We start from the raw sequence: 26842 nt of genomic DNA, 5'->3' as shown, positions 1-26842 counted from the left end.
CGTGGCAGTTTTTTTGGAGGGTTTGGAAGGGGGGATGCCAGCACCCCTGGCCTGGTTAGACTGGTGTACGCTTGTACAGTAGTTATACACATGTCTGAACGGTAGGTCAAAGTTGTAACATAATAAATAAGTAAACAATAAAAGACATATCACAAAAGAGAGTTTCAACAATTTCCACATTGATGGATATCATCCTTCTTCTGAACACAAACTGCTTTGTCTTTGATTCTGTATCTAAATACAGCTCCATAGGAAATCTAGTTTTTGACCAGTGGGGAAAAAAATACTATAAGTTTAGAACAGTTTCAGTTCTCTGACATCTTAAAAATGGATTACATGGAGGAAAAAAAAAAAAAAAAAACAAACAAACAAAAAAACTTCTAAAGAAACATGTAGTATATACAATTACACCTAAAACGGACAATTCCAGAGCAAATAGTCACCTTTGCTTGCAATATTAAACTAGACCCATTCACGAGACAGTACCTTCAAACTTTATGAGCAGTCAAAACATATTTCTCAGTGCACAAGCACATTAGAAAACATCTGTTACATGCATAACCTCGGTTCCCCGAGATGAAGGCTCTGTTTATACACAAACACTCGCGGCTATTTTTAGCCTTCACGTGGTGCGCAATATATCACGAACATCTCAGATGTAGATGCTCAATAGTTTGTTTCACTTATAATATGCATTTAGAACGGCACTGGAGGTTCAATTCACCAGAATTTGAATAAGAAGCAAATTAGACTACTGTGATCTTGCTTACAAACAGACACACATACAGGACTTACTGGAGAGTTCAGAATGTCAAAATAAAAGCGCAAGGGTTTAAAAGTTAAAGGTGCACGATTGAAATACACTCACCTAAAGGATTATTAGGAACACCATACTAATACGGTGTTTGACCCCCTTTCGCCTTCAGAACTGCCTTAATTCTACGTGGCATTGATTCAACAAGGTGCTGAAAGCATTCTTTAGAAATGTTGGCCCATATTGATAGGATAGCATCTTGCAGTTGATGGAGATTTGTGGGATGCACAACCAGGGCACGAAGGTCCCGTTCCACCACATCCCAAAGATGCTCTATTGGGTTGAGATCTGGTGACTGTGGGGGCCATTTTAGTAATTCATTGTCATGTTCAAGAAACCAATTTCAAATGATTCGAGCTTTGTGACATGGTGCATTATCCTGCTGGAAGTAGCCATCAGAGGATGGGTACATGGTGGCCATAAAGGGATGGACATGGTCAGAAACAATGCTCAGGTAGGCCAAGAAAACATTCCCCACACCATTACACCACCACCACTAGCCTGCACAGTGGTAACAAGGCATGATGGATCCATGTTCTCATTCTGTTTACGCCAAATTCTGACTCTATCATCTGAATGTGTCAACAGAAATCGAGACTCATCAGACCAGGCAACATTTTTCCAGTCTTCAACTGTCCAATTTTGGTGAGCTCTTGCAAATTGTAGCCTCTTTTTCCTATTTGTAGTGGAGATGAGTGGTACCCGGTGGGGTCTTCTGCTGTTGTAGCCCATCCGCCTCAAGGTTGTGCGTGTTGTGGCTTCACAAATGCTTTGCTGCATACCTCGGTTGTAACGAGTGGTTATTTCAGGCAAAGTTGCTCTTCTATCAGCTTGAATCAGTCGGCCCATTCTCCTCTGACCTCTAGCATCAACAAGGCATTTTCGCCCACAGGACTGCCGCATACTAGATGTTTTTCCCTTTTCACACCATTTCTTTCCCATTCTGACATTCAGTTTGGAGTTCAGGAGATTGTCTTGACCAGGACCACACCCCTAAATGCACTGAAGCAACTGCCATGTGATTGTTTGATTAGATAATTGCATTAATGAGAAATTCAACAGTTGTTCCTAATAATCCTTTAGGTGAGTGTATATTACTATATATTACTATTATAATATATTATTATTGGTTTACAAATGATAATAATATTTAAGTTGAACGGGTTCCAAAAAATAACTGTGTGAATGAAAGGTGAGCCAATATCTTACAACTAAGTTAACAAAAAACAGATCTGAATCATTTAAAGTCCAGATACAAGTTGAAAACATTTTGCAAAAAAAAAAGAAAGAAATAAAAGCTTCTTTTCTACTGAAGACTTGAATTACTGTTAAATTTGCTGCTACATTATCCAGTATACTACTTAATAATAAAGTTTTTCTTAATAAGCTATACATTTATATTGAAATAATGTGTAGTTAGAGGTTTGTGTTTCTCTACATATCAAAAAGTACTCCCAATTAGTTCCACACAATAATGTAAAGATATTCTAAATTGATTATGCAAAAAACGACACTGGTATCGGATCGGCCAATACTGAGATTTCCGGTATCAGAATAGAAAAAGTGGTATCTGTGCATCCCTACTGAGAACAAGGAGCGCATTGCTCGTACTTACAGTGAGGAAAATAAGTATTTGAACACCCTGCTATTTTGCAAGTTCTCCCACTTAGAAATCATGGAGGGGTCTGAAATTGTCATCGTAGGTGCATGTCCACTGTGAGAGACATAATCTAAAAAAAAAAATCCAGAAATCACAATGTATGATTTTTTAACTATTTATTTGTATGATACAGCTGCAAATAAGTATTTGAACACCTGAGAAAATCAATGTTAATATTTGGTACAGTAGCCTTTGTTTGCAATTACAGAGGTCAAACATTTCCTGTAGTTTTTCACCAGGTTTGCACACACTGCAGGAGGGATTTTGGCCCACTCCTCCACACAGATCTTCTCTAGATCAGTCAGGTTTCTGGGCTGTCGCTGAGAAACACAGAGTTTGAGCTCCCTCCAAAGATTCTCTACTGGGTTTAGGTCAGGAGACTGGCTAGGCCACGCCAGAACCTTGATATGCTTCTTACAGAGCCACTCCTTGGTTATCCTGGCTGTGTGCTTCGGGTCATTGTCATGTTGGAAGACCCAGCCTCGACCCATCTTCAATGCTCTAACTGAGGGAAGGAGGTTGTTCCCCAAAATCTCGCAATACATGGCCCCGGTCATCCTCTCCTTAATACAGTGCAGTCGCCCTGTCCCATGTGCAGAAAAACACCCCCAAAGCATGATGCTACCACCCCCATGCTTCACAGTAGGGATGGTGTTCTTGGGATGGTACTCATCATTCTTCTTCCTCCAAACACGGTTAGTGGAATTATGACCAAAAAGTTCTATTTTGGTCTCATCTGACCACATGACTTTCTCCCATGACTCCTCTGGATCATCCAAATGGTCATTGGCAAACTTAAGGCGGGCCTTGACATGTGCTGGTTTAAGCAGGGGAACCTTCTGTGCCATGCATGATTTCAAACCATGACGTCTTAGTGTATTACCAACAGTAACCTTGGAAACGGTGATCCCAGCTCTTTTCAGGTCATTGACCAGCTCCTCCCGTGTAGTTCTGGGCTGATTTCTCACCTTTCTTAGGATCATTGAGACCCCACGAGGTGAGATCTTGCATGGAGCCCCAGTCCGAGGGAGATTGACAGTCATGTTTAGCTTCTTCCATTTTCTAATGATTGCTCCAACAGTGGACCTTTTTTCACCAAGCTGCTTGGCAATTTCCCCGTAGCCCTTTCCAGCCTTGTGGAGGTGTACAATTTTGTCTATAGTGTCTTTGGACAGCTCTTTGGTCTTGGCCATGTTAGTAGTTGGATTCTTACTGATTGTATGGGGTGGACAGGTGTCTTTATGCAGCTAACGACCTCAAACAACTGCATATAATTTAGGATAATAAATGGAGTGGAGGTGGACATTTTAAAGGCAGACTAACAGGTCTTTGAGGGTCAGAATTCTAGCTGATTGACAGGTGTTCAAATACTTATTTGCAGCTGTATCATACAAATAAATAGTTAAAAAATCATATATTGTGATTTCTGGATTTGTTTTTTAGATTATGTCTCTCACAGTGGACATGCACCTACGATGACAATTTCAGACCCCTCCATGATTTTCAAGTGGGAGAACTTGCAAAATAGCAGGGTGTTCAAATACTTATTTTCCTCACTGTATATAGAGTCTTGAAGCGCTGCTAACGTTTGCAATGTCTTGGTTCATTCCTCTCAGGGAACCGAGGTTACGTACATAACCGAGACTTTCCCTTATGACTCAGTACACTTGATAAGGGGGAACAGAATCCCATCATGCCACACTACACAACATAACCTCCCAGATAGGAAGCATGACGACGTAGTCTCGTGGGATGGCGACCAACATGAGTTTGCGACAGTGAGTGACCCTTGTGTTGGGCCAGGAGGGGAGCACTCAGGACAAATATATGCACTACAGTCATATAGTATGAATTAACTCCTTCACGAACCCAGTCAGGAAGGGAGTTTATTTATAATGGAAGTGCTTGTGACTTATGGTAAATTACAATGGCCTAATGAAGGCGGTTGTGTAAAAAAAATGGAGAGCTCATCCTGAAAGGGAGGAGCATAAGTATATATATTTGACCAATGGATAGCAAATACTCTAAACAGAGAGGACTTGTGAAGAGAGAGCTGTTACGTCTAGGTTGAAAAACCTTGCAAATGTGTTTTGAGAGGACCATCCTACTGTAAAACATATGTCTTGTAAGGACACGCCATTCGTCCATGCCCATGAGGAGGCCATGTCTCTAGTTGAGTGTGCTTTAACACCGATTGGGCAAATCTTACCCTGACTCATAAGCCAGGGCAATTGCTTCAGTGAGAAAGTCATTGCTTGGCAATAGACATTGCTTTTGTGCATCCTCCATAGCACACAAAGTGCTGATCAGAGCACAAAGTGCTCAACGTATGCATGTATTGCCCACATAGGGCATAAAAATGCAATGATTGTTTCTCATCTGAATTAAATGGAGGAGGGAAGAAGGCCTGAAGGTGAACAACCTGCGCTCTGAGGGATGTGGTTAGGACCTTAGGCACATATCCTTTTCTGGGTTTGACAGTGGCTCTTGAAAGACTGGGGCCAGCTTTATGTGCATGATAAGCAGATATAGTTGCTACATACATTTTGAGCGTTGATGGATTGAGTCCTACGTCTAATTGCTCTTGAAGAAATATGAAAATGTCATGTATGGGACAGTTTACTGGGTCTTTGCCATGTGAGAGACACCAATCAGTAAACACCTTCCATTTTAGCACATTTGAGTGCCAGAGGGGACAGTGGGTATTCCCCACTTAGGCAAATTCGATTTCTGCTTTGCTAAATATTTCCCAAACCTGAAAACAGTTTGAGGCTGACGTCTCCATTCAGCTGGTATCACCCCTTGACGTGATGGTAGGTCCACGCATAATTCAGGTGGCCTGGGACATATGACGCTCTCAGGGAGATGAGATGATGCTCACTCCATAGGAGACAACGCATCAGTCTCAACAGCGGTGGTGAATGAATTCCGCCTTGGCAGATTATATATGCCACAAATGTCATGTTGACTGAGCGAACCAGGACATTACAGTTTGCCTTTTCTGACTGAAAAGCCTTTAAGACTAGAAATACAGCCGATTGCTCTAGGCGTTGATGTGCCACGCTTTCTTCGCCCCTGTATATTGACAGTCGGCAATATTGTGAACAACAATATTCCTTCAAATGGGTTGTGCCCGTCAGGAGTGCTTTTGCTGCGCTTGCAGATACACAGGTGCCGGTGAGGCAGCAGGTATGGGGCTTTTCGTCGGGCTGCTGAGTAAGCTTTTCCCACCAGTGCGGATGTTTGTTGACATGGTTTGGAAAGATGTATGGGGTGTGATTTCCACGGCCTCTTACTTGCTGGGCAGAGGTGTGCCACTATCGCCTCCTCCACGGAGGTAGTTGGGCATAACCATTTTCTTTCCCGTGATCCACATTAGAGAGGATGGCATCACTGCGCGAGCGTGCTGAGAACAGTGCATGCCAGGACTTAAGACAGTTCGTTATGAACTTCGGGGAAGAATGGGCAGATTTGTGGGATGCTGCGTATGACAGCGTCCAGACTGCAGGAACCATTCACAGAGGCGAGACTGTTCAGGTTCCTCTGGGGGTGACCACTCAAGATGAAGCTCTTCGAACGCCCTTGTAAGGACACAGAGCATCTCCGTTAGTTGTATGTGCACCTTCTCGCCCTTGCTTGGGGGAGGGGTGGCAGCATCATCCACTGACCACATGCCTAACGCAGCGAGAGACATGACATCGTCATTATTATCCCCAGCGTTAGAACCGCTGAATGAGAAAAGGCTGCCTGCTCTTTCAGAAGGCTGGCACTCATATCATACATAACTTATCGGAAAACATGCGATTCGTAGAGATTGAGGGGCTCGTGGGGCATGTGCCACCATGAGGACCACCTCGACTTCGCAGCCCCGCCATGCCTCCTCGTGTGAATCTTCGTGTATCACTGAAGAGGCGGGTGGGAGAGCGTGAGGCTGAACTGTCCCTCAGGACCAGGGCGATTCTCGAACGAAGCATCTTCAGACTCATGCCCTCACAGTGAGAACAGCCTTTCTCCATGAGAGCTGTCTCTGCGTGGGCGTGGCCCAGACAGTATATGCAGCTCTCATGCTGATCTAACAGCAGGATGTGCCTCTCGCACAAGAAACACTTACGGAACTACCTCTATAAAAAGACGTGTACACGTAAGTGGCTCTTTTAAGATATCTAAATAAATATATATTTATATCACAAAATATACATACAATTGCTTTGTAAGGATACACAAACCCTGCCGAAGCACTGCGGGCAATCAGGATGTTGATGCCCGTTCACCAGCAAAGTGGCAAGGGGCGAAGCCGTGTGATGTTCGCCGGAACACTGCAGGGGAGCGGAAAGTCTTCCCGTGAAGATTTCGCCTGCTGACTCATGTATATCGACAGTGAAGGTAGACAGGGCTTTTAGACAAGAAATAATCGCTGTCTTGGAAGGAATAAATTGAGGAAATGGTGTTTGTGCACCTGCTTTTACAACAGACAGCTTTGCACTAAAATGGGCGGGGCTCAAAAACCATAGCATATATTAGAATAGGTCATGTGCGCACTCCCATATGCGTTAATAAATGCAATGTCAAATGTACTGAGTCGTAAGGGTACTACGGTTTGTCAGATTAAATACACTGAAATGTAAGAAGCCAAGATACATAATAACTTCTCTAAACAGAACAAGATAGTGAATTTATGGTGTGATAGGTTTGAAATCAGTGATCTTACAATGCTAAAAGTCCTCTAGATAGGTGTGAATTTTGGGTTACTTTTCAGTGCAGGTCAGGGGCCTAAAGAACAATCATGTCATTAGTGATTACAAAATTATCTATTTTTTGTGGATTTTTTAGTGCCAGATATCCCACCAACTACCATTATAACACTACTGTGGGCTCAACTTTGTGCAATGGGAACATTTACATGCAGAGACAATATGGGTGCACACAAGACCATGCACAGACAAATAAAACCCATTACTGGGGATGTAGAGCAGAATTACTGTGGGTAGCACATGAATCTCGGTAATCTGTCTAATGTGGTACTAGTAAGTAAAATGCAAAACTGCAATATTTAGGACAAAGGCCTTTTTAAGTTTTCATTTTCTAAACACAAAATGAAGAGCTTTATAGTGAAACAATCATAAGCTGGGATACTCCTGGCCTTACACCAGAGCCAAATATAATTACAATAACAGAGTGCACTTTGATTTTGTGATTCCCTTTAGAGTAGTTTTCTTGATAAACATGATTAAATAAGCCAATATCTAAAATGAATTTAACAGATTTAATGGTGATTTAAAACATTTGAATTACCGTAATTTCCGGACTATAAGCCGCAACTTTTTTCCCACGCATTGAACCTCGCGGCTTATACAATGACGCGGCTAATATATGGATTTTTCCCGCTTTCAAATTTTATAAAAAAAAAAAAATAAAAAAAAAAAAAAATATTCTGTGACGTGCTCAGTTTTTCGGCAGCGTGAAGCTTTCATTAGACCAATGAAATTGCCGAACGGGTTAAGGTCAAAACAACTTTTTTTGTTTACTGTTTAGATTAAATCGAGCGCGCTCAAACTTCCCATCATTCTGATTACGGTAGTAATTTTGTCACCCTCACCATGGCAAAGACATGGAGAAACGCATATGATGCTGCTTTCAAGTTGAAGGCGATTGATCTGGCTGTTGGAAAAGGAAATAGAGCTGCTGCACGGGAGCTTGGTCTAAATGAGTCGATGATAAGACGTTGGAAACAGCAGCGTGAGGAATTGACTCAAGTGCAAAAAGACAAAATCTGAGGCTATTCAACTCCGACACCGAAGGAGATGACTTCAGTGGTTTCAGTGCACAGGACGAGGAAGATAGTGACCAATTACTTTCTTGGTAGGCTACTATTTACTGCAAATGTTTTATTACAAGCCGTGTGTGGCAGCGGGGGCGTGGTCAAGCGCCCGTCCGGGAGAGAAAAGCTGTAAGGGCGCTTACACCTGCGCTAAATTATGTCTAACACCGGTGTCTAATTTCAAGTGCCCTGCTTCACGTGTCCTTGGGAAAACTGTCACACGGGCACCAGTGTGACAGTTTTCAGCAGGGCACTTGACGTTCCAGGTAAGGCTTTTAATGGCCACAGCAATGTTTGCAATCAATTTTATAAAGTTTCTCAATTCTTCTATGCGCCAACACTAGACTGACGTGTGTCACTCTCTCAGCTCTGTGGCTGCTGCCTTTTAAGCCGCTCTCCCCATGCTTACTGAAATTAGACACCGGTGTTAGACATAATTTAGCTCAGGTGTAAGCGCCTTACCGCTTTTCTCTCCCGGACGGGCGCTTGACCACGCCCCGCTGCCACACCGTGTTTCGTTAAAGCCTATTTATTTTTGTTACAAGCCGTGTTTCGTTAAAGCCTGAGTAAAGTTCATTTGTTTCAATGTACCGGTAGGCACCTGCGGCTTATAGACCGGTGCGGCTTATTTATGTTTAAAATAATATTTTATTTAAAAATCAGTGGGTGCGGCTTATATTCAGGTGTGCTCAATAGTCCGGAAATTACGGTACTGTACACAGCCAGCTAATACACTCACCGAGAACTTTATTAGGAACACTATGGTCCTAATAAAGTGCCACACATGGTATTTTGCTGTTGTAGCCCATCAGCCTCAATGTTTGACATGTTAAGCATTCTGAGATGCTATTCTGCTTACTACAATTGTACAGAGTGGTTCTGATTTACAGTATCCTTTCTATCAGCTCGAACAAATCTGGCCATTCTCCGTTGACCTCTCTCATCAACAAGGCGTTTCCATCTGCAGAACTACTGCTTCTTGAATGTTTTTTGCTTTTGGCGCCACTCTGAATAAAATCCCAGGAGATCAGCAATTACGGAAATACTCAAACCAGCTCGTCTGCCACCAACAATCATGCCACAGTCGAAATCACTGAGATCAAATGTTTTAGATGATGTGAACCTTAACTGAAGTTCCTGAGTTGTATCTGCCTTATTTTATGCATTGCAATGCCACCACACGGCTGGTTGATTAGATAATCGCATGTATATGTAGGTGTACAGGTCTTCCTAATAAGTGCTCAGTGAGTGTATATTCTACAATCAAAATAGCTACAAAGCTAATATGAACTGGTGTATGCTACTCTTAATGACCTCATGTTCACTAATGTCAAGATTAATCAGCATAAAGATGACCAATCAAATCCTTTAGCTCACTGACCGATCATCTGGTAGGGTAAACTCTAAAAGCCTGAGAAAATTTGTGTTCTTTTACACAGCAATTTACTACCACTGATTCAGAGCAATTTGTTAAAAAAACATCAATACATCAAGCAATCCAGGAAGCACTACAAGAAATATGTCTCCAGCGGCGACCACATTTCAATAGGTTTGCCTGATTAGCTTAGGTCTTGTTTTTGAAGGTAGAAAAAGCTCAGACAAATGGTACCACGCCTAACAATACAGACTTTCACAGTGCTGCCCACAGCTGCCACCCCACTTTAATCCCCATTCATCCTGCTGTGCTTGTTAAGATACGTGTAGAGTTCCATGTAGCGTGACTTGGCCATGCTCTGGCGTGTATAGACCTGCTGTATTCCTGCTCTCAGGTCATCCCAGATTTGGTCCAGCCCAATCTGTTTGAGCCCATGGGTGTTCTGGCCCCTGTTGGATGACATGTCTCTATGCTGGTCTGCTTGTGTTAGATAAATCCTCTCTTCTCCCTGTTCGGCTCCAGAACACTGCTGCTTCACATGTAGTCAACCATGCTGGAGGGCTTTCTGAGAGGATCAGTGTAGGAATAAGTACCGCACCACTTCTCAGATGGTGCTGTAGGCAGATCTAGGGTTACTGCAGCATCAAACCCCGTCAGCAAGGTATCTGAGAGAGAGAGCAAACAGAACCATATTTAAATGGAACACCAGAAAACATTCAAAAACGGCAAATAATGAAACAGGGAATATTGTTTTAATTGCGATGAGTAAAAATACAACAAGCTATGCTTGGGCCGAGTGATGTGCCATGACATGCAGTATTAAAAACAGAATTTACAGGTGGGATATAATAGGTCATTCATTAGCCTGTAGGGAATGGCAAGAGCCAGGAACAGATTAATCTAGTTCTTCTAAACAATAGGAGTAGGGCTTTAATAATAGGACTTTCAAGTATTTTTGAGTAAGTCACATTTAAGAGAAAAGCTTCATCCTAAAGCTCATGTGAACTGACAAGCATTGAGACAGGGTTACATTTAGTGCAGTGTGTTGTGCAGAGGAAATTCTTTTTACCGTCATTGTTTACATATTGTGACGTTTGAGAATCTACATGTCAGACGCAAGAGTGACCGAGGTCTGGGGCAGTAGGGCATGTGGTTTTAGCTGGATTAGGTTTAGCTAGACTATTAATAGCATTTCCCCACATTTGTCTTTCTAGGGCTTCTTGTTTACAGAGAGCAGGCTCTAAAAGCAATAAAGGGATAAAAGGCATTTGTATATTGTACAAATCATTCACAGGACCAGACTAGTGGTCGACCAATAGCATTGGAGCAGAAAAATTGGATGATATTTGGAATTTTTAAACTGTCGGCATCGGCAGAGAAATTTTCCCATTTGGCCAATTATTTTAGCAAGCCGCAATGGCACAGAGAATCACCTATTTGCATTTGAAATCAGTTTGTTTCGTTGTTATGTTCTAGTGTATTACAACAATAATAGAACGCCGTGCAACACAGTCTGATTTAAATAGTACCACCATCTTAGGAAACACGCACAAGCTTGTGATGTTAAATGCTCATGATTTCATTCTTCCTCTGTCTCCTAAACGGTACACTATAACTCCCTTAACTGTCTTGTCCAATGGCAAAAAGGCAAACAGTCCTAAAACTTATACCATATGGCCTACTGTCTGCAAATATGGTGATTAAATATCTTGAACAAATCCAGCAATTTCTTCATGTGAAGTGCATAATCCTGTGGAGCACTCATACAACTTCCTTTGAAACTCATAAATGATCCAGGATCAAAATTGTTCAGGACTCTGCACAATGGTCAGACTCAGACAAAAGCAGATGGTGATCTGGGCCGTGTAAACTGTAAGCTGTAAAGGCCTGGGTATACTTTTTTTGTGTATTCCGGATAGGATTGCGCCCGGATGACCGAGTCACCTTTCAAAGTATACACTTTTGACCACGAGCGAATACGAATGCATTTGATGCACTACAACTGCTTTGTGATACTCTTAAGTACAATCAACAGCTGGCATATGTGCCGACGATGTCGACAGACGAGGACTCTCATGAGACAATCGTGAGGCAATGTGGAAATCAAAAATGTGGAGAACTGAGACATACTTTGGAATTCAGTTGCTTGCAGGATCTGCAAGAGCGCAATTATTCAAATGAAGGGCTACAATTTAATTAAATGAATGGTCCGTGCGTGCGTGCTGCTCACTGCTCTTACTGTGCAGCTCTGATCTTTGTAGCGCATTACACATACTCTGATAATGCAGTTCTGTGCTTAAAAACATACAAATTCCCTCTTGTGTTAATTTAACAGATGTGCTCAGGTTCAGTTTGGTGTGCCAACATGCATCAATAAACGCATTATAAATTCAGTGCTCTGGATTCACTAATTGGACATTTGCGTAGTTCCAAATATATTTCGCTGCTAAAATTTAGGCTACAATCCAAATCTAAAGTAACCCCATAACACCAGTTTTTTGTGGATAGAAGAATAAATGAGAGCATTTCAATGCATTAAAGAGGCCCTATTATGTTTTTTTGTCCATGCAAAAGGGAGTGGTGGTGGCGTAGTGGCTAAAGCACAGGGCTGTTAATCAGAAGGTCGTTGGTTCGAACCCCATGGCCACCACCATTGTGCCCTTAACTCTGGGGGGATTGTCCCTGTAATAATTGCACTGTAAGTCGTTTTGGATAAAAGCATAAATGTAAATGTAACTACATGAAACGCCTGGTTTGTAGTCCAGCTATTTCTTCTGTAAAGGATCTACGTCACTATGTAACACATTTGCATAATGCCCAACTATCTAATACCCCCACCCTCAAACAAAGGTTGTTATAGCCGAGGCCAGGATGAGTTGGGTTAGTGTTTTCGCCATGTCGTGAAGACACCGTTTTCTTCACAAGGCAGACGAATTGAAGAATCGGTGGTTAAAATTGATTTTTACCACTACTCCTCAGCAGTACAACCACAAGCAGTGCTGGATTTTTAAGACAGTTACTCCTGTACGATGGCGCACTTCCCACATTGTTGGGACAATCTGGTGCTTCAGGATCACAACCTGTAAGTATGCTTGATTATTTGTGGATTATTATTTGATTTACCTGCTGCTGAGATTTTAAAAGCTTAAAAGTTTTGTAATTGTAGCTACAGTGTACAACCAGTGCACAGCTCAGCTGTAGGTCTCTGCTAACCTGCTAGCTATTGTTATTGTTGAAATAACATGCAAATCAGCTGCAGGCCAATTCTATAATTGTGTAGAATTATGCAGTGTTTGTCGTTCTTATTATCATTTACATTTACGCATTTCGCAGACGCTTTAATACAAAGCGACTTACAGTGCACTTATTACAGGGACAATCCCCCCGGAGAAACCTGGAGTTAAGTGCCTTGCTCAAGGACACAATTGTGGTGGCTGTGGGGATCAAACCAGCAACCTTCTGATTAACAGTTATGTGCTTTAGACCACTACGCCACCACCACTATCATGCATAGCGATCAAGTGTGGAGATGGATTTATTTTTACAAAAGTAAATTTTACATCTGCAATCCACGGTAGTGCTCGGCTAACTTGTTATGTGGTGTTATTGTTTTGGTAAGGGTTTACTATTCAGCTGTGGGCTGACATTTACCTAAAACTGTGTAACAAAATGGTCGATCTCAAGAGTCTTATATAATTAGAAGCTGTAATGTTACGGTCGCTATCCATGGTAGTCCACGGCTAATTTACTTACTATCTAATACCCCCAGTAATGTCCAACCAGGAGTAAGCCTCTGTTCTCTGTTCATAGCTTGAGCAAAAAAGTTCGGCAACACACATTCCAGCAAAAGATTACTAAATTAGATGCACTACATGTCGTTTACTTGAAGATTTGTTAAGTTCACAATAATCAAAGGTGTACTTGTAAGAAAGCTAAAAAATGTAAACTTACCACTGTGAAACTGCTCCTGCTCAAGTAGTGCTTGTGAAGATGGTTAAAGCCGATCAGCTTGTTCTTCCAAATTTTCAATATCGGACTTTGGCTAGAACTGGTACTGCAAAAGACGGCACCATTGTTACCGTAGTTACAATAGTGTTTACAGCTGATCAGGAAGCCTGAAACTCTGCTATGGTAAGTGATGTTACATTTCCGGCACACGCTCCAAGTGGTTGGCAATCACAACAGAATGAATCAGAGCAGACTGAGCTTTTTGGAAAGGGGGGGCTTTAAAGAGACAGGAGCTACAACAGAGAGTTTCAGCCAGAGTGTGAAAAGAGAGGCTACAGCAATGTATAATATGAGAAAAATAATGTGTTTTTTTTTTTTATATTAAAGCATGTAAACCTATTCTAGTAGACCCCCAAAATAAAATTATGAACCTGTAAATTAGCATAATATGGGCTATTTAAAATGCCTTTGTCACCAAAGCTACAATCAGAAACTCAAAATAGGCCTACTGCCTTCGTTTTTCTGCCAAAATAAAAGCTTGAGGGTTTAACTGGACTGCAAAAATGCCACATGCAAGTTAAGAAATTATTACAGAAATATGGTACTATTGTGTAATAATAATAATCATTATTATTATTAGCTGTTATCATTATTGTATTGTCTTTTTGTGAGACAATTCTATTGCTAATGCACACATAGTCTGGTTACTGGATTACTGTGCACTGTTATTTCCTTCTTCCTTCTATTATTAAGTTTTAAAAATGTCTATATGTGACAACAGAAAGCAGGAGAATCTGCGATCTAATATCTGAAACAAAAAATCATTTATTTTTTTTACAGATAAAGTTTTGTGTGAAATTGAGTAAATACTAGGCCTATGCTAAATAAAAGTTGATTGAATTTTTTTGCAATTTCATGTTCATGTCACTTACTATGTGTGATATATATACACTAACTGAGCACTTTATTAGGAACACTATTAGAGATGCACCGATTGCAATTTTCTTGGCTTATTCCGATTTTTTGTAAGTTTGACCTGCCAATACTGATTTTTTCCTGATTCTGATTTTCTTTCTAAGAACTATAATTGACAGCATATTACAAACAAAAATCTACTTTTCTTCAATGCAAAATTTTATTTTCACAATAAAATAAATAATTAAATATAAAACTTCTGCTGTTGCAGCCCATCCGCCTCAAGGTTTGATGTTTTCTGCATTTTGAGATGGTATTCTGCTCACTACAATTGTACAGAGTGGTTATCTGAGTTACCGTAGCCTTTCTGTCAGCTCGAACCAGTCTGGCCATTCTCCATTTACTCTCATCAACAAGGCATTTCATTCCACAGAACTGCTGCTCACTGGATGTTTTTTTTGGGCACCATTCTGAGTAAACCCCAGAGAGTTTTGTGCGTGAAAATTCCAGGAGAACAGCAGCAGAGGCGTTTCCAGCATTGAAGGACATCCGGGGCTTAGCCCAGACCATTTTATTTTCACACTAGCAACCACTTCCCTGTAGTCCAAAGCTGGTGAGAGGGCATTCTTTGAGTTTTGCTCTGGCTGGGCCTGTTTCTACAGTTCCTAAATCTTCCACGCTTGTACTATCCTCGACTAACTCATCGGACTAACTCATCCTCTCTCCTCCCTGAATCATCTGTGATGCAAAAGAACAGATACAGCACATAACTTATTGCAAATCAGTTTCAAACAACTAATTCATCAAGTGCTACATATGTCAAATTGTAGACCAATACCATTGAAGAAGAGCAGATCAGTGGGATTGCCCTAATATCTACTTACAGTGATTCTTGAATTTTCATGTACATTACAATAAAGTCATCACAAAAGAGTTATATTATAGTGAGTAAAGTGAAGTAAAAATTTTTTTTTAATATAAATAATTTATATTTTTTGACATAAATAGTCAAAATGATGTATAAGATCCTAAGTTAAAGCAATACATGAATGACTTTAGTCTAAGTTCATTGACACACCATGGCATCGAACTGTATCCATGTTCATCTGTCAAAATACTTTCATTAGGATCATTGGGATAAACAATGTTTCACTTTTAACTTTCTCTAAAGTAAAGTGACTGATTAATTGTTACCAGTTTCCATGCCTGATTCTGGCACATCTTTGCTACCCTCAAAGTGTATATTTACTACAAACTAATATCACAAAACAAGTCACACATACATTTTATGCTAATGCTTATTGGTTATCCTTAGAGAAAACAACACCTGATAAACAAGAAAGTTATGCTCCGAAAGGGACTCGAACCGCGGTCTCCAGCATGAGAGACGGACGCGCTAACCATGAGGCTAGAGGATACAACATGTTATATCAGTCGGTAGACGTCTTGAGACTTTAAGGACAAAAACAAATGTGAATTCTTACCCACTGACCACTGAAATTTTAGAAGCCTCATTTGCTTCATTTTTGCTGCCTTTCATGCTAACTCCTGTTAACTCGCCACTAAGTAACATAAGTTGATGTCAGCTCCTCCCCTACCTGCTGCATATTCAACAGAGAGGAAGAAACTGAGTCGCCCATAGGCTACCGACAGCAAAGAAACTTATTCTATAGGCTAGATTATGCCTATGTCTATTTTTACAGGCTGTATGCAGTATGTGCAAAGCCAAAACACAATGAAATAAGGCAACTTATGATTTCGGGGGTTTACATAGGCTATTGTCCGGTTTCATATTTGTCAGTCAACTTTTCAAAATACATTCGGGGCTACACTCAAAACATTCAGGGCTGAAGCCCCGGCAAAATCGGCTGCCGCCGCCTCTGAACAGCAGTTACAGAAATACTCAAACCAGCCCATCTGGCACCAACAATCATGCCACGGTCAAAATCACAGAGATCTAATTTTTCACCATTCTGATGGTGGAAGTGAACATTAAGTGAAGCTTCTGACCCGTATCTGCATGATTTTATGCATTGCAGCCACATGACTGGCTGATTACATAATCACATAAATAAGTAGATGTACAGGTGTTCCTAATAAAGTGCTCAGTAAGTGCATATCTGCATAACATCTGCCTATCAGCCAACATGCTCTCTAGAAATTGGCATCTGCAATTAAAAAACCCAATTCATTCTATTACTAGACACCTCTGATTGGAGAAAATTCACATTTAGTTTAACTGAGCTGACAGGCACATCATAAAGCACATTATAAAGTCAAGATCTGAAGTATCAGCTATTTCAAAGGTTGAGATTTAAAAAAATGTCTGCATAACTCCTGTATATCAAGACATGCAGGAAAAATCTAAGTCTCATATCTGGTAACAGCCCAGCCCGGCTAAATCACAAAGAGCTCAGAGCACGAGACATTTTACAGCAGTGAAAATAAACAAGATGGACTGGAGTCAAACCATCAGGATCCGACCAGCTTACAGAGTCACATATTAAAAGATGCCGTCTGCTGAAGAGAACACTGACTTGCAATGCTTACGCATTTAACCCTATACACACATACACAAAAACAGCAGTAATCTATGTCACTCTATATCCTGAAGTAAAGGAACAGCCTGAACTCTTTAATTGGGACAGCTCTTAATAGCAATAATGGTCATGCATTACCCTTAATCTATTAGTAGTTTTAAAGTATTTAATTGTACATTAAATGTACAGTAAGTGCCATGTTTGATCATTGTGTGAAAACCGAGCCTAGCTGGTCACATTTCATCTTTTTAGCTCAGCTAAAGCAGGGTTAGACTCTCTGGCCCACTAGCCCACTTTCATTAGCATAATATTTCCATTAAATCAACCTTGCGGATGTGTTGCCAAAATTCCCAAATGATTAGTGTCATTTTACAGCCACTGTCTTGTCACAATGTCACTACTTTTCAAAGATTTTAAATGGCACTTCTATCATATTTGGCTTGATAAACTTAGGATTCTAGCTCCAATATCTTGCAGAGTCTGTCACCTCATTTTGATGTTTGCAAAGATATTCATATCAAAGTATCAAGCAAACATCATTATGTTTCCAACATGGTCAGAAAAAAAAAAAGAGGTCACTTAAAAAAAAAAGGCTGGTAAAAGCACTCTTGACCCCATTCACCCATCACACTTCCTCTTCAAACTGTTGCCAGTGCTACAAAGCACCGAGCATCAGAACAGCCACGCACAGAAACAGATTTTACCTCAGGCCATCCTCCTCATGAACAGTTAAAACTGCCCCCAAATGCTTTCCTTTTGTCAAAAAAGCCATGTGCAATAATACTCAATCCATCCATTTCTACTTATATCCAAATTTTATTTATATTCTTTAACATATCCTACACCGTAAAAAATGTCAGTCATTTTAACAGTAAATTACTGTAAAAATGCTACAGACATAAAATGTTAATTGATTAACAAATATTAACTGTAAAATATACAGTAAAATGTTTTAATATATTTTAAAAGACAATACAGTAGTTTTTACAATAATATGATGTAAAAATTACTTATTTAAATGTAAAAAGTATGATTTTCCTTTAAAATTAATGGTAAAACCAACAAGAGAGTACATGTACTTTTTTTTACAGTAAATTACTGTTATAATTACAGTAAAAAACAGTAATCGGGCATTCCCACAATTCCCTGCATGACCCATTACATTTCATTATATTTTATGGGAATAGTTATGTTTCATCATATTTTTAATATCAGTTATGTACACTGGGGTGTTCTGTGTTATATTTGATGTAATTTATTTAATGTATACTGCATTATTTAAATCTCACATGTGTTATCATGATGGTGTGTGTGACCCCGAGCACTGTCTCTATATGTTTATTGGTCATTGCTCCTGGAACAGCCACTACTGTTTAACTTCATGTCATCATGCGCCCTTCTATAGTTACTACAAGGATTAACAAATATCTTATAAACTAAACAACAGATTTATACAGTTTCAGAAGGCATGTTTATGAATTTATTTTACTGTAAATTTAACAGAATTGTTTTTTTTTTTTTTTTACAGTGCCAGCATAAAATGTACAGGTTGTTCTGTAAAGTGGTTTACATTTAACTGTATTTTCTACATAATTATTCTGGCAACCACAGAATAATTTGTAAAAACAACACGATTTTTTACAGTGTATCGCTTCTTCAATACATTACATCACCTGCAAATAACTGTATATCTGTATATAAAATATTCTAACAACATTATTGTGCCATTATATATTTCTATTTTTTTAATCTGTTATATATTCTTTTTTATGTAACTATATGTTTAAATGTATATGTTTGAATGTATATTGGTTGCATTCTCTTGCACTGGAAGCTTCTGTCACCATGACAAATTCCTTGTGTGTGTTAGCATACTTGGCAATAAAGCTCATTTTGATAAGGTAAAGGTGAATCAGATTTCAGTACTTTTGCATTCAATTGGATATAACTGCAGACTGGATCAAACAATTCAATAACTTATTCAAAACAAATGCTAGTGAAACCAACTCAAACCAAATCTGAGTCACTTTTCGCTGTGGCTCCAAAACTAACTGGCTGCCTATATAGACAGTATTTTTAGGCATACTAGATGTCTATGTAGGTTGCTCACTAGGTTTTGATACACCGCTGAATTCATGTTTATGTATGTCTATGTCTGTAAATGAAATATAATGGCCTGACTGTTCACTTTTCAATCTGCCTCAACATTTATCTACAGTTTTGCTTCAACTTTAAGTCTCTATACCACGAATAACATGTTATCGCCTTTAAAAAGTACATACTATCTAGTGCGTGTTAATTTCGAGGCCAATTAGAGACAATATAACCAAATCATAACATTAGTCATGCTAGTTAGCAACTGGCTAGCATCAGGTGCCATGGTAAATATAGAGGATACATATTATTGGAAACATAAACAACTGAAATGGAAAGGTAAACAAAATATTAAGGCAAATAACATACCGTTCACTCACTCATCTGATGTTGTGAGGCTTTTGAGGTATTCGTGTAAAATGGCCACCTTTTCATAAAGTCGTTAATAATAGCACAAAACGTCTGTCTTCCCTAAATGGACAAATATATCTCTCTAGTTAAACGTCCTACCATACTGGAGTGACTGACATGTTTATAAATGTGTTAATTCTTACCTGTGTCGGGTTTTGACGTCGAGCAGTAAGAGGTTGTGGCCCTACGCTGTCTCAGTAGCTGACTGGACTGGAGAGGAAATTGAGAATTCCGTATTACAGCGACTGAAGCGTCATACGCCACAACTCAGAGAAACAGCGGCATCTGGTGTTCACAAAACACATTGTATCAACCAAGACTAATAAACACTATAATATTTATAGCAAAGCTGAGATTGATTCCTTCAAATTGTCTATTCATATAGAACTCAATATTACCACTCTGTGATAAATAGTTGCAACAAAATGCAAGAAGTCCACTGTTTCTAAAATATTTATTTTTCGTTGTATTCATCTGAGAATTACACAATGCATTATGCAATTATAAACAACACTTCGCTATGTCCTTTCTGTGTCACAAGATTTCCTAAAGGAAGCGCATGTAGGGTTTGTATTTGTTAGACTTTAAAAATAAGCATTTTAAGTATGAAGAGAATAAATAAATATTTAAAAAATATATAAAAGAAAAAAAGCAATGAACTCGAAAAGACAAAATAGTAGATTTTACTGGTCGTAAACAGCCTGTACTTTACATGATACCTCATGAAAATCCATCTGAGCAATCTCCATCCACTGAGTCAGAGTGCAGGAACCTGGTGGAGTATTTTGTCTTGTTGTGCATGAAAACAACAACAACAACAAATCCTGCAGTTAAAAAACCATCGATAGAGAAGAGATGGTGGTAAATCTTACAGTGGCAAGAAAAAGTATGTGAACCCTCCGAATTAGTTTTTCTGTGTTAATTGGTCATAAAATGTGATCTCATCTTCATCAAAGTTACAACAATAGACAAACACAAAGTTCTTAATCTAACAACAAACAAACAATTATAATCTTCCATGTCTTTATTGAACACATCCCATTAAACAAGAACAGTGTTGTGCAAAAAGCAAGTGAACCTTTGGATTTAATAACTGGTCGATTCTCCTTTGGCAGCAATAAACTCAACCAAGCATTTCTGATAGCTGGATGGATTACACCTGCACAGCATACAGAAGGATTTTTGGACCATTCTTCCTTCCAGAACTGCTTCAGCTCGGCCATATTCTTAGGATGTCTGTTGTGAATGGCTCTCTTGATGACATTCCACAGCATCTCTATTGGGTTAAATGTGGATTTTCCTTTTTTGAAGCCATTCTGTAGTGGATTTTCTTCAATGTATTGGGTCACCCAACTTCTACTGTGCTTTAGCTGGTGCACAGCCACCCAGACATTATCTTGTAGGATATCTTTACAAACTCCATCATTGAGGGGAAGTTCATTTCCCCTCAATGATGACAAGCGGTCAAGACCCCAAAACAGCAAAGCAGCCCCAAATCATGATGCTCCCACCACTGGACTTCACCATTGAGATGATGTTTTCACGATGGCATGCGGTGACCTTTTTACACCATACTGCATAAATGAAAAATAATCTCTTCAGTAATCTACATACTTTTTGAATGTGACTGTATTCTAATTACCAATGATTTAAACAGTAACGGAATACAGTTACTTATATTTTGAATTTTAAATACATAATCCCATTACATGTATTCCGTTACTCCCCAATCCTGTCTATGTAATATTTCCACTGCACACTACAATTTGTAGATGGCACATTGAAAATACTGAAACATTTATGCAATTCTCTTTCAACACTTTCCCCCAGATGAGCCAATATTTCAGGTCCTGAAATAAACAACACAACAAACATTTGATGCACAGGATTTATTTTACTCTCAGGCCTCACCAAATAATAGGAACAATGAAAAGATAACTGTACGAATATTTAATTACATTTAGTATTGAACTATTCATGCCTGACACAGCATAAGGTAAAAAAAAACAACAAAAAAAACAAACACAACCAGAAGTAAATAAAGAGTATGAAATACAGAAGACATATACACTAATATATATATATATATATATATATATATATATATATATATATATATATATATATATATATATATGCCATTCAAAAGTTAGAGGCATCACATGTTTCGAGTCTTGGCAAGGCATATTCAGTGTGATATTATTTTTTACACTTGCTTTATGGGACAGGGCTCTTCTGTCTTTATCACATCATCCTGATGGGAATCATCCTGTATCTTCTTCTCAAACGATAGACAATCATTTATTTTCTTCTTTTTCTGTAGTGGTTTTCGCCTCTGTGCTTTCCCACGATGCTTAATTTTGCCCAGCCTCTTTCTGATTGTGGATTCATGAACATAGACCTCAGCTGAGGAAAGAGAAGCCTGAATTTCTTTTGACGTTATTCCAGGTTTCTTTGCGACTTCTTGGATGATTTTCTGTTCCACTCGTGGGGATATTTTGGATGGTCGACCACTCCTTGGAAGTGTCATCACTGTTCCAAGTGTTTTCCATTTGGAGATTAAAGATCTGACTGTGGATCGGTGAAGTCCCAATATCTTTGAAATGGCTTTGTAACCTCTACCAGCCTTATGGTAATAAATAACTCTTTCTTTGATATCTTCAGGAATTTCATAGGACCGTGGCATTATGCCTTTGCTAAATAGTTTTGCTGTCAACTTTGTGTTAATTGCACTTGCTGTTTTCACAGAAGGTGCTGCAGGCTTATCTGCAGTTGCCAGCAATATTTGCAAGGTCTCTGTGAGAAAGCAAACAAATCAGGTTTTAAAAATATCCCATTTTTGATGGTATACAATGAAAATGGCTAGGAAACTGCTTATAAAGAGAACAGGGAATATTGTCTCCATTATGATGGGTACAGTAACAACAGGATATGTATGGACTGATTGACATGCAATGACATGTTAAAAAAATGGCAAAGGGCTGTGAAAAAGTATTTGCCCACTTCCTGATTTCTTCTATTTTTGTGTATTTTTCATACTAAATTGTTTTCAATCTTCAAACGAGATACAACATAAAACAAAAGCAACCTGAGTAAACACAAAATACAGTTTTCAAATATATATATATATGTTTTTATTGAAGCAAATAAAAAAATAAAAAACTTAGATCGCTGGTTGTGCCACCTTTAGCAGCAACAACTGCAACATGTCCGATAACTGGAGATCAGTCTTTCACAACAATGTGGTGGAATTTTCCCTCTTCTTTGCAGAACTGCTTTAGTTCAGCCACATTGGAGGGTTTTTGAGCATTAACTTCCAGTTTAAGGTCATACCACAGCATATCAATCGGGATAAAAGTCAGGACTTTGACTAGACCACTCTAAAATTTGAATTTAGCTTTATTTTGGGCCATTCAGAGGTGGACATACTACAATGTTTTGGATCACTGTCTTGCTGCATAATCTAGTCGCATTTGAGCTTCAACTCACGGACTGATGACTGTACGTTCTCCTTTAAGATTTTCTGATAGAGAGCAGAATTCATGTTTCCCTCAATTATTGCAAGTCACTCTGGCCCTGAAGCAGCAAAGCATCCAGGATGATGCTCTTTTTGTGGAATTCTGTGTTTGATTTACACCAGATGTAACGGGACCCCAAATCTTCCAAACAGTTCCACTTTCGACTCATCAGCTCAGATCATTCCCCCAAAAAGTTTGAGGATTATCAAGGTGTGTTTTGGCAAAATTCAGATGAGCCATAATGTCTTTATGGGTTAACAGTGGTTTTTGTCATGCCACTCTTCCATGGATGGCATTTTTAGCCAGTGGCCTGCAGTTCCTTTAATGTTGTCCTTGGCTTTTTTGTGACTCCCTGGATGAGTCGTTGTTGTGCTCTTGGAGGAATTTTGGTAGGATGGCCACTTCTGGGAAGGTTCACTACTGTGCCAAGTTTTCTCCATTTATAGATAATGGTTCTCACTGTGGTTCTTTGGAGATGCAGAGCCTTTGAAATAGCTTTGTAACCCTTCCCAGACTGATGTATTTATGATGTACAATCACCTTTTTACTCATCTTTTCTGGAATTTATTTTGTCCTTGGTATAGTGTGCTACTAGGTGAGACCTTTTAGCCAACTTCATGCTGCTGAAGAAGTTGTATTTAGGTGTTGATTTGATTGAAAAGGGCTGGCAGTAATCAGGCCTGGGTGTGTCTAGTCCAGCTGAACCCCACTATGAATGCAGTTTAATAGATTTGGGGATTTAGTAACTAAGGGGCAAATCACACAGGCCCAGTTGGTATTGCATAACTTTTTTGCTTCAATAAATAACATTATCATTTAAAAACTGTATTTTGTGTTTATTTAGATTGCCAAACATATTTAGATTAGTTAGATTTTGTTTTAATTTTTTAAACAATTCAGCATGAGATATACAAAAAAGAAATCAGGCAAAAACTTTTACATCACTGTATGTGGGAAATAATAGACAGAAACTAGTAATTAGCCTTTAGGAACAATCATGGCAAGAGCCAACAACCCATTAATCCAGGGCCAAATAATAGGGTCTTTCAAGAATTTTTTAATGAGTCACATTTATGAGAAAATGTAAGCCCAAGAGAGTGTATCTGCAGATTCGCAGGAATTACATTTAAGATTTAAGACTTTTTAAGGACAAATAAAAGACAAACGTAAGACTACTTTTGCAATGCGAACATTTGTTTAAAAATTAATTAGCAGGTCAATACAGAACCACTGAGGCTACTTGAATGTCTATGGATATGTTTATTATATTATATTGTCCATTTATGCATTTTCTTTTTTAAATAATACAATATAACATTAAAACTCCATTTCATTATGAATGTAGCATTTTACAATTTTTTCATAATCGATTATTCTAACAATTATCAGAACGGTTGTATGACTATTCGGTGATTATTGCAACAATTAATCATTAGCTCTTAACCGATTATTCAGCTTGTGCCCCAACTTGAAAGGCTGTATTAAACGTGCTTACTAACAATAACGAGGACAAATCATCGTTTTTAAAAAAAACCCTCTAAAATGACATTCACTGAATTAAAGGGAAAAAATATATTTTTATTAGATTTAATTCAGTGAAGAAATTCACTACAAAAAAAATCTATTGTTATAAAGTGTTTTGTCTTGTTTTCCATTTAAAATGGTCAAAAATCATTAAAACAAGATACATTTTCTTGAGAAGCAACACAAGATATTTAAACTTGCTTTAAGAGAATCAATCTAAAATATACAGTAAGTATATTTTGTATACAAGTGTATTTTTTGCAGTATAGCTGCTAAAGAAAATGTACATTGTTTTAAAGGAACTTTAGATATCTATATTGGATAACAAGCCAAAACAAATCAAAAACATATTTTGTTGCAATATATAATAAGGAAAAGACTACCTCTCTCCTTTCTGTTCACTTCAATCCAACTTTATCTCACAAAAAAAACCTCTCTCTTATTAATAGAGCTGCGCATTGCCAATTTTCTTCATGATAAGAAATGCACAGTGACATATTATGATTCAATAAGTCACAAGCCATCACGTTATAATCTAGCTGCATTAAGCGTGTACATTCGAGGGATGAGCATCCCTGCCACAAAGTGCCTCAGTTTTAATCTCTCCCTTTTAGATCGGGACGCTTGGCGCAACTCATTGAAGATGTGTTGACTGCACAGAGAATTGGCAGTTTCTGAGTTTGTAGTTATTTAAGTGATCTGCTTCCATATTATTTGAACTTTAATAAAGCAATAACGCATTAAATATAACTGCATTTAAGATCGGGTGTATCCTTTAAAGAGCTCCAGCTCCGATTATTCCACAATGCTTCTGCATTAACTTATTTGGTATTTTTGTACTTATACTTTGCGATCTGCATCACCTGAAACTGTGAAAGTTTAGAGTGCATCTGGACTGTGAGCTATGTAATTTGTCCTCTCCTCAGTCAGGCGTAAACTGCAGTGCTGCTATCACGCATCATCATTAAAGTTTAACGTAATTTCAATTTACGTTAAACGAGATCAAATGACTATTCGACAACGATCATTTTTGCAGACTATTTTTTATTGTCGACATTGTCAATAATGTCGACTAATTGCTTTAGACCTACTGACTCCTATTGTTTCTAAGAGGCCCATTGAACCTCATATTAAACAATTGGTAATTGAATTCAATGTCAACTCTTCATACTAAATTTATTTTCATTGCAGGGAGAAATGATTAGGCAGATAAAATATTAGAAGGACTGTCAAAATTGTATTAAAGCATGCTGGATTCATGTGTGAGGTCCAAATCTAAAAATGAAACAAAATTGAGGTGTTTATTTAGTAAAATGTGAAGCATAGTGGGCTAAATAAGAACACATGTTCCTTATGAGCCAACTCCAGCCATAACACATGTATTTAGATGAGAGATTAATCTTTGATTTAATACTCACTCTATTGGAAGGCAGTTAAAATTTCTATTAGAAAACATGTCAAATTTAGATTTGGTCAGGCTTAATTGGGTCACTTCACCGAAGTGCATTGTTTGATCATTGTGGGAAAAAAAACAATTATGAATGTCAAACTGCATGAGCCTGCTAACATTTAATCTTATAAACTCAGTTTAAGCAGGGCTAGACTCTCTGGGACACTACATCACTTTCATTAGCATGATGTTTCCATTAAATGAAGCATGTGGAGGATGTGTTGTCAACATTCCATAACAAATAGTCAGAATACAGCAGTTTGTGTAATTTCTGGGTAACACAATAACAAGAGCGTACAGGTGCCAACACTTGAATGCGACTGCACAGCAATCTAAAAGGAAATATAATTTTGTCTTGTCACTACTTCAAAGATCAGCATATATTATAACTATCATTAGCACGTTTTGTGGAAAAATATAGGAAAATGCTGTAGTGATAAGGCATCTGTTTTAACACGACATTGACAGCAAAATGAACAAACAACAATTTTTTTTAACCTTTAAGGATTCACTTACTAACAATAGCATGACTAATAAAAAGGAACTTACCACATGGTTATAATAAATGGAAATTGGCATGTGAGGGTTTAGTAAACTTCTAAATAAAACCAAATATGAGTCACTTTTCGCTGTGGCTCCAAAACTAACGGGCAACATAAACAGTATTTTTAGGCATACTAGATGTCTATGTAGGTTGCTCACTAGGTTTTGATACACCGCTGAATTCATGTTTATGTATGCCTATGTCTGTAAATTAAATATAAGGGCCTGACTG

At 38.6% G+C, this 26842-nt stretch overlaps 1 long non-coding RNA gene across 2 annotated transcripts; it reads right to left on the bottom strand.

The window, feature by feature from the left end:
• Positions 1 to 19828, bottom strand: LOC127633964 (uncharacterized). Of its 2 annotated transcripts, XR_007969285.1 has the most exons (4): positions 19719 to 19797; positions 13619 to 13721; positions 9991 to 10332; positions 1 to 94 (listed from the first exon to the last, which is right to left on the bottom strand). It is a non-coding gene; the product is annotated as an uncharacterized LOC127633964 (long non-coding RNA). The 2 variants fall into 2 exon arrangements; XR_007969284.1 differs by lacking the exon at positions 13619 to 13721 and having other exon boundaries at positions 19719 to 19828.
• Positions 19829 to 26842: the final 7014 nt, after the last annotated feature.

Source organism: Xyrauchen texanus, chromosome 41 (genome assembly GCF_025860055.1).
Source record: "Xyrauchen texanus isolate HMW12.3.18 chromosome 41, RBS_HiC_50CHRs, whole genome shotgun sequence".
NCBI lineage: Eukaryota > Metazoa > Chordata > Actinopteri > Cypriniformes > Catostomidae > Xyrauchen > Xyrauchen texanus.
The sequence above is the reverse complement of the archived record's forward strand: the minus strand, read 5'-3'. Positions and strand labels throughout refer to the sequence as shown.